At 32.1% G+C, this 10347-nt stretch overlaps 1 long non-coding RNA gene across 1 annotated transcript; it reads right to left on the reverse strand.

Annotated features, from left to right (window-relative positions):
• Nucleotides 1-832: 832 nt before the first annotated feature.
• On the reverse strand, nt 833-9794 carry LOC138698749 (uncharacterized). Its single transcript, XR_011331934.1, has 2 exons — nt 2865-9794; nt 833-2619 (listed from the first exon to the last, which is right to left on the reverse strand). It is a non-coding gene; the product is annotated as an uncharacterized lncRNA (long non-coding RNA).
• Between the last annotated feature and the right edge of the window lie 553 nt (nt 9795-10347).

A 10347-nucleotide genomic window follows, 5' to 3' on the forward strand; every position in this document is an offset into this window, starting at 1 on the left:
AAAGTTTATCGCAATTTACATTACATTTCCAGTTTTCATACATAAGCTTTATTTTAACTTACCCTACCTATATAATACGTAATTTACATGCACTTACTGTTATTATGACGTAGGTGAGAACAAATGAATACACAACTTTGTTGAAAAAATTGTAACTTGAATTAACTCAGAAAATGTAGGCCTAATTTTATTTTCAGAGCAGAAGTGCTGTAAGTCAAAAATGGGTAATAAGGGTTAAAGTAAACATTCTGTAAAATACATCGCAAAGTAGCAGTTAATATTGAATTTATTTAAACTATTAGTAGTCAGTGAATAGCACGAAGGATATATTAATTGCTGCTTTGCGGTGTATTTTACAGAATTTTTGCTTTAAACCTCATTACCTAATTTTGACTTATACCACTTCTGCTCTGAACGGCTCAAATAATCACTGGTAATGTAAAATCAACACCAATAACAGTCATGCAAATTATTACAGGAAAGATTGCTTTTTATATTAAATTTAAAAAGGCTCTTTTATTTCTTGAGAACTTAATACGTCTGCCACATGAATCTACACCAACACATCAGAAATTTATCGACACAGTCTGGATTTAATCAAGAAGTGAGTATTTTTCAAAAGGATTATAATATGCCATGAATTTTTGAAAAAAGAACACCATAATCCCTACTTGTATGCAATATAACATTCAACTTTTGAAAAATATAAAGAAAAAAACACGAATACAAAAATTATGGAATTACTTGCATTAAAAATTGTAGATACATTATCCAAAATCATAATGGTTACACATTTACACATGATCTCTGCAAAACAATAATATACTGTAACAGGTATTTACTTTGTTTTTATTTAAACTCTCATTCCTGACAAACAAATAGGTAACTGATAACTAATATCTTTTATAGAACACAATACGTAGGCTACCTACAGCGTAGGTTATGACTAGACATCCGATTTTTAGGCACTAAAAATTGCAGTTTTAGGCGCCTAAAATAAGCTCAAAATTTGTAAAATTAGGCTCTATTTTAATGAAAATAGGCATTTTAGGCACATCAAGGTATCATACTTATTTCTTCCACTGAAATTTTTAGTTATACACTAAAATACGCACAAAAAGTATGTTTAAAGATTAAAAAAGAATACTATATTATATTTATAAACAGAGCTGCACAAATTTAATATATTGAAACTAATGAAATAATGATTATTGATATCAAGATTACTCATTTTAAGTTATTGAAATTCAGATCCATGCTCAGACTTTATTATAATTATCTGCACAGTACACCACCAGAATTTTTTCTAAATTCTCCACAGTTAACCTTTGCCTTTTGTCACTGAGAATCATTTTGAAAGCAGAAAAACTTCTTTCAACCGAAACTGATGTGAGAGGCGCAAATTTTAAATTAGGTACAATAGAAACATCAATACTTACTGGAACATTTACACTTTCCCCCGATATCACTCTTGATACTTTTTCCAACATTCTTATTTAATACGTTGTCCCACTTATTTTTAACTTTTTTCCCAGTTTCGCCCAAAGCAGAATGTATGTTCACTTGAGCTTCCTTTACTATTGCTATTTGGCTACAAAGAGATTGTTTTTCACGTTCTAATTGTTCAATGCTTGCAGGTATGAAAGAAAAGTTTGATGTTATGTAGGCAATATCGTTTTTCACTCGTGAGTCATTCAGACAATCTTTCACTGCTTTCACACACGCTGCACTATCAGTTTCAGGTAATTTATCAATAACTGTGACCACTTCTTTAAAATACTTAGAATAATACACCACTGACTGAATCCAGGTTCCCCATCGTGTAACAACCGGCTGAGGTGGGAGTGGGATATCTGGAAAGTTCTCTCTGAATATTGAAATCCTGGATGGGGCTTTACAAAACATTTTTTTGTGTTAGAAATAAACGAATTGACAAGAGGAAATTCATTCCGGATTGTTTCAGAAACCCTGTGAAGGCCATGTGCTAGACAGGTTACATGCGTGAGGTTAGGATAAAATGTTTTAAGTAGTGGAGCTGCAGCAACCATGTATAAGGCAGCATCAGTACAAAACAACAGAACTTTAGAATCGTCTATAACTTATTACCTGAGTATAAAGACTGTAGGCCTTTATTTACAAAATAAGCAATGGCTTGGCTATTCACTTTCGAAAGTTCCTTAACACATACGAGGTATGGAATCGAAGGTCCATCAGGACTAAGTTTTCCTACTACCATATTTGCTATATACCTATTCATAGAATCTGAGGTTTCATCCACAGAGACCCATATGTAAGAATCACCTATATCCTCCCGAATGGAAGCTAAAGTTTCATTGTATATTCTGTCTAAGTAATTTTTTCTTAGGGTCGACTCAGATGGGATATTTTGTTTGCAGTATTTTTGTAAAAACTGTCTTAAAACCGGATTTTCAATTGCATCCCAGGGATGTTAGCAGCAACAAACGCTCTGGTTAAATCAGCATAGAAATTGCTGCTGAGATTGGATGAAGTAGGCTGTGTTAGTAAAGTTTGTTGCAGTTGATTTTTCTGCTGAGCTTTAGCCTTGTGAGCCGCTCCTTGCACATGCTGCTGAAGGTGGCACTTCTTTTCTTGCGAAATCTAAAAATGTAAAGTAAACTGAATTAAAATAAAATCCTAATTGTTGTATTGCCGTATATCTATCACAAAGTTAGTGGGTTCGAACAATCAAAATTTTAATGACCTGCAAATACTTTAACTATCGGAATTTAAAAGGTTAAAGTGTAGTGGTCTTAAAAAGAATTATACCTCAGTCAATGTATAAATATTATAGGCCTACTCATTAAAATTAATAGAATTTATATATTTCAACTATTGTTACATACCTGTTTGCTACAAATCTTGCAGAATATTATTTTTCCATCATAAGTGAATTCTGAATATTCTGTTAGCCATTGCCGGATCAATGTAGATTTTGCACTTATATTTTTCGGCATTATCGCGTTAAACTTCACAGGAAAACGTCCTACCGCTCAAAACTTCTCAACACAAATAAGGTGAGGGAAAGAGCAACTGTTAACGAGCATTCAAATGAACCGTTGTTATTGAGATTCAATTGAACAAAAATAAAAAAGTTCCACTTATTGTTGCATTTCCTGGTAGTGTTAACACTAGGAGGGCCATTCTTTTAAATATTTTGTAACGGTTTACCCTACTAATTCGCAGTTTTACGACTTTTCATAAATATTTCAAAAACATTCTTTCTCCAAAAATTGTGATTTTTATGACACTCTGAAGGGCAGTACAGCTAATCGGTTTCAGACCGAAAACAGTCATTTTTATAGTATAGTATATCTCTGAATCAGTAGCAGCACATGTTGTGATTGTTGTCTGCTTCAAACCTAAGGTTGGTTCTTTGTCGGCATTTATGCCTCCAAACATGTTAAATTCGGTGAAATCTATTGCGAGTGTCGTGAGATTCAAAACATTTTGTTTCCTTTATCAATGGATTCATGGCCGGTGTGAAGCAAACTTTCCACTTTTTAAATGCCTTAAATTTCGCAGTGAATGCATTAATTAATTAATTAATTAATTAATTCATTCATTCATTCATTCATTAATTCATTTATTTTATTCCATAGATCTTACATGAGCAATGAAGCTTTAAGATGTGGAACATGTCAACATTTTACAAAATTACAATTACAATTTTTACAAATTTTTATAGTTTTACAATTTAGTAATTTTCTACAATTTTTTTTACATTTTTTTACATTTTGGCGAGATGTAGTGAGATGAGATGAGGTCCGAGGATTCGCCAAAATATTACCCGGCATTTGCCTTTTCGGTGGGGGAAACCTCGGAAAAACCCAACCAGGTAATCAAATCAAAGGGGGTAATCAAATCAAAGGGTTGATGCCAAGGACTCGCCTTAGACCATCCGGCTTCAGTCCCACGGCTGGGGAAAACCTCCGAAGAAACCAAAGTCCAAAGGGGGATCCAACTCAAGCCCGAACGCAGCTCCGGATCAGCAGCCCAGCGAGTCTGTCGACTGAGCTACATCGATGGCTCTACTAAAAGTATACAATACATAGCCAATCAGATTATTAAATTTACAAACGCAAACAATCATTCATAAGTTGAGCTATATTATAATAGAAAACAATTTAATTAAATTTAAGGCATAAACAATTCAACCAGTTGTGATATACAGAAATTGATAATACATATCATGCAAACTACTTCAAATTACAAACACAAACAATTTATCAGTAGAGCTATATATATTACTATTCAATTTAAAGCATATACAATTCATCGGCCAAAACTATACAAATATATACAATACAAAGTAGCATACTTTCATTAAGCTATACAAATTTGTGCAATTAATATCAAGTAGATTAATTCAATTTATAATCATAAACAATTCATCAGTTGAGCTATACATATTACCATTCAATTTACATTAGGTCTATATACAATTCATCAGTAGAGCTACACAGACTAGTAATCATTTTAAGAACATATACAATTCATCAGCCAAACTATACAAACATATACAATCAAATTATTTCAATTTGCAAACTTATTATAAGCTTAAACAATAAGCTTACAGTACATACAATTCATCAGTTATGCTAAACAAAAAATACAATACATAGTAAACAGATTAAGTCAATATAAAAACATATTTTAGTTGAGCTATATAAAATTGTACATGTCATTTAAGTAGAATAATTCAATTCACAAGCATAAACAATTCATCAATTGTGTAGAAGGTATGAGTATGTAGAAATTTGGTTAATTCTTTTCTGAACCTTTTCTCGTTGTTCTTCAAATCTTTAAGATAATTAGGCAGTGCATTGAAGACTGTTATACATGAATAGCGAACTCCTTTTTTAAAACAGCTTAGACTAACAGAGGGTAGATGAAGATCTGATTTATGTCTTGTATTAAAATGATGAATGTTTTGATTAGTACTGAATTTATCTTGGTTCTTAATATACAGCATCATTAGGGAAAGAATGTATTCACAAGGTAAAGTCAAGATTTCTAAGTTTCGGAAAATATTTTTACATGAGGTCCTTTTATGCACACCGGCCATTATTCTTATAGCTTTCTTTTGTAAAACAAAAACGTGTTTAGCTTCAGACGAGTTACCCCAGAATATTAATCCATATTTCATTACAGAGTGAAAATATGCAAAGTATGACATTTTAAGTAAGTTTATATCACCAATAGTAGATAAGGATCTTAATGCATAACAGGCAGAGCTCAATTTACGAGTAATACATTCTATATGCGTTTTCCAGTTCAAGTGATTATCCAATTCTAAACCAAGAAACTTCGTGCTTATAGATTCTTTGAGATGAGTTCCATTTGATCGAATACTGTAGGAAACCTGAGCACTATTGTGTGTACTAAATTTGACTGCACTGGTTTTATCAACATTAAGTGCTAGTTTATTTGCATGGAACCATTCATTCATTAGATTCAGCACTGTATTAGAAGTGTTTATAAAATGATCGTATTATTTGCTTGAAATAATTACACTTGTATCATCTGCAAATAAAATTACATGGGATGAATTGTTTATGGTCAAGGCTAAATCATTAATATAAACTAGAAACAACAATGGACCTAAAATTGACCCCTGCGGAACACCATGTTTAATATTTCTAAATTCTGAATAAGTAACTTTATGACTATTTGGTACATTTATTTCTACTTTTTGTTTTCTATTTGATAAGTACGATGTAAACCAACCCAACATCTCATCTTTAATACCATAATACTTCAATTTTTTTACTAATATACTATGGTCTACACAATCAAATGCTTTAGCCAAGTCACAAAAAATCCCACCTACATGCAGTTTCGAATTTAATGAATTTAATATTTCATCCACCAAACTAAAAGCAGCATTCTCTGTCGATTTTTGTTTTCTAAATCCAAACTGTTCTAAAACTAATATATTGTTGGACTCCAGGTAATGATATAATCTATTATACATAACTTTCTCAAACACTTTTGAAAATGTTGTTAATAATGATATGGGTCTGTAATTAGCAATAGTACATTTATCTCCCTTTTTGTATATTGGTTTTACTATTGAATATTTGAGTCTTTCTGGAAAAATACCACATTGCATTGACAAATTACATAGATAGCTTAACGGAGGGGATAATATTTCAGAACAAGCTTCAGAACTTTACTTGGAATTTCATCATATTCAGAGGAATATTTTGTTTTTAGTTGTTTTATCACATGCATGATTTCTGCTGCGGTAGTGGGAATAAATTTGAGACCTAAAAACTCAGTGTTAAATGCATCAGTTAGGTAACCAAGTGCAGCATCTTCTGCACAATCTTGAATGTTTAAGTTCTGAATAATATTTATATAGAAGTCGTTAAAATGATTTGCAATTGATTTTGAGTTATCTATTTTACTATCATTGATTTTAATGCAAGTAATATTTTCACTCTTTGAATATCGATTAGTTTCATTTTTAATAATATCCCAAATAGTTTTAATCTTATTATCTGAATTTTGTATTTTTTCATTCAGATACATTTTCTTTGCATCTTTTATAACTTTTGTCAAAGTTTTACAGTAATTCTTGTAGTAATTAAGAACATGAGGATCATCACTATTCCTACTCATTAAATATAGATTCCTTTTTCTAGCACATGATATTTTAATTCCCTGAGTTATCCACATGTTTTTACTTTTACATTTTTTCACCACCTTGACTGGAAAACATTCATTGAAATAATTCGTAAATGTAGTGAAAAATGCATTAAATTTAGTATTAATATCAATGGTATCGGTACTATATACATTTTCCCAAGATTCAGTTTGTAGACATGTATTTAAATGACGAAGAGATTCAGCATTTATAATCCTTTTTTTTATTTTTAGATTAACACTTTGGAATTTTTCACTCATATTGAAAACACTTAGAATTTGTGCATCGTGATCAGACAGGCCATTGACTAATGGTACTGTTGAATAGGAATTCAATCTACTTTTATCTATAAATATATTATCAATGGCAGTACTACTTCCAGCTTGTGTTCTGGTTGGAAAACTTACTGTGTGACTAAGATTATAAGTTTCAAGAAGTGAGTTTAATTTTCTTTTACGTGAGCTTTCTGATAGATAATCTATGTTTATGTCACCACAGATTACAAATTCGGTATGTGGTTTATAAAGTCTTTTCAATAATGAATCTAAGTTAGTTGTAAATTTCTTATAATCTCCCATTGGCGCCCTATAAACACATAAGATAATTAAATTTGATATCTCATAACCAATTTGTATTCCACAGATTTCAATATCTTGTTCAAGGCAAAAATCAGATATATCAATTTTACTAAATAATAGATCCTCTCTGATAAAAATACAGGCACCCCCTTTTTGGAAGACATGTCTACAGAAATGAGAACCTAATACATATCCATGTAAAGACAGTTGTAGTATTTCCTGTTGCTTCATATGATGTTCAGTTATACATAATATCTGAGGTTTATGCTTTTGAGTTGCTAAAGAAGTGATCAATTCATCAGTTTTTTGTTTTAATCCCCTAATATTTTGATGAAAAATAGTGAAGTTACTGTGTTCATTACTAGAAACATCAGAGCATTTGCAATTTAGTTGAACTTGTTTCAAACACCTTACTGGTGGGAGGTTTAACCTAAAAAAGGAGAAGCCCTAGCATTAACTAACACAGGAATATTACAACTCTGCTTTTTAACATGGCTGCCTCTGATGCTATTAGTAATAAGAACCGAAAGGTGCTCCTTGCCTCTACCATTCAGATGCAGGCCATGTGACGTATATTCATACCTTCTTATAGGGCTTACATCTATCAAACCAATGTGTGATGCCCCAGGTCTCATCAGAGCCCGCTCAAGCCGCATATTCACGCTCCGCACCCTCCTGTGAAGATACGGCTTGTCGTACCTGCTGAAAAGACTGAGAAATCCCACATTGGTATGGCTGCTCATCTCAATTATGTTGTTGACATCTTTCTCAATAGAATAGTTACAATCGTTATCAATACTATTACCTGGCCCACCCACTATAACTACATGATCCCTCTTAGAAAATTCTGAACTCAATTTCATCATATCCTCAACAACATTCTTGAGAGGAGCATTAGGCTTACATACACTAGATACTTCAAACTCATCGCCCAGTTTCGACTTCAAAAGTGAGGAAATACCTCTTGCATGGCTGCTTCCTAAAATCAATACTTTACTCCTACAATCATTAACCTTATCTGTTTTCTGACTTACCTTTACTAGTGTCGATACTGGGTCTGAGTTCTCCTGATCAACATTCATTGCTTGAAGAGCACTGAATTTGTTGGTCAGTTTGATTGATGCAGCATCATCCGCAGAGAAACGTCTACTCCTAGATTTGGAATTCTTCGGTTTCATCCAAGTGTGAGATCTCTCTTTATTCGAAACACTAATGCTATCCTTCAAAGCTCTCAATTTATTAATTTCACACTTTGCCTCATCTAATTCCAATTCTAGGGCTCTGATTCTCTCCAGTTGATCGCGCATCTTTCTATCATATATACAATCACTACATTCCCAACTACCTTTGTCAACAAAATTATCAGGATCTATATCTATACATTTCCAATGAAAACAGAAATTACAATTATTACATACCAATCCTTTCACTACAATCCTTCTACAACTACGACAGTTTCCAGACAGAGCAGCCATAGCACACATTATGTATATACTGTACCTTATTTACAAATTCAATTTCACTCACTTTTCAATTTAATGTACTTACGTATATTAGTTTTAGGTTATTTCTATCCTTTAGTATCACCACACTACAATATTTCAATAGGCCAACACTACACTTTATCACTTCACTATACCACACTTTTCGACGTTGAAACTACACGACACGTCACTGCACTTATATTTCTTTCTAGATGAAACTTCACTATTTATGTTTTAAATTATTTCTACTTTGAAATATCACCACACTACAATATTTCAATGGACCAACACTACACTTTATCACTTCACTATCCGGTACAACACTTGTCGACGTTAATCTACACGATACGTCACTTCACTGCACTTATATTTCAGACTTGATGCAACTTCACTATTTATGTTATTTAACACACGCAATTTCTTAACCAACAATAGTATTTATATTGAAATGTGCTATTAATAATTTAACCTAGTCCTTGTTAAAATATGTAAACACGTTCTATATTAGGTGTTACAATTAAGCCTACTTATGTATCAATTAAATATTTCAACTTTACAAATAACAAAGAGCCTTAAAATTAGTCAACTTATGAGTTAAGAATTACTCAAGTTAAAAGAAGAAAAGGTCGGGAATAGTGACCAAAGTGTTGATTTGAGGTTAACTGTTTACAATATGGCGATTTATGTTGTGTATGAAATGCGAAGTATATTATTACAAAATTGCGTGGAAAATGGATATTACGAATTTATGATTTATATATCAAATGATTAGTGAGTATTTTAAGTATCTTTAAATATGATGCTATGAATATATATATATATATATATATATATATATATATATATATATATATATATATATATATATATATATATATATGAGAATTGTGTTAAATATGAGTATGAAAACACAGAGCTGCTTTATGGCAATCTTATCTCCTCAGTCACTACTACCAATGTATAAATTATAAAAAGTAAGAGTAAAATGCGAAACTTTACAGTGAGTTAGGCATTTTTAGGCGAATATTAACAAATTAGGCTCTAATAACCGTTTTAGGGCATTTTAGGGCACTATAAAACTCTTTGAATACCCTTCAATTTCCATCAAACACAAATATTAATAATTATTTTTACTTTTCTCCTAAAGAAACAAAATAGGCATTTGCCCTAGAATCCGATGTCTGGTTATGACTGAGTTATGATTTTCTCTTGGTCTTTAGGGAATCTGAAGAACGACAAATTCGGAAATTTAAACTTGTTGTTACTGCAATTTTCGTCATTGCACACATTGTCTTTATTCCGACGCATGATTAAAAGGCTATTATAACATCTCGCATACCTTTAAAGCACGTGCTGGCTGTATCAACCCCGTGACCAGTGCCTTGCCTGAAGCTTGAGCGCTAGTGTCGTGAATGTTGGCAAAAAAAAGTGTTGAAGTTACGCGACTGTATATATTAGACTGTGACTTAAATTGTGGTTTTCTGTTAACGAACAGTGACGTGTATTGTGCAAATCAAGATTTCAGGTATAACTCCCTGTAAAGTTGATTTGAATAATTTCGAGGGAAAAATTGTTCCGGGACCGGGCATCGAACCCGGGAGCTTTGGTTTAACGT

The sequence above is a fragment of the Periplaneta americana genome, chromosome 1, assembly GCF_040183065.1.
Source record: "Periplaneta americana isolate PAMFEO1 chromosome 1, P.americana_PAMFEO1_priV1, whole genome shotgun sequence".
In the NCBI taxonomy this organism is placed as follows: domain Eukaryota; kingdom Metazoa; phylum Arthropoda; class Insecta; order Blattodea; family Blattidae; genus Periplaneta; species Periplaneta americana.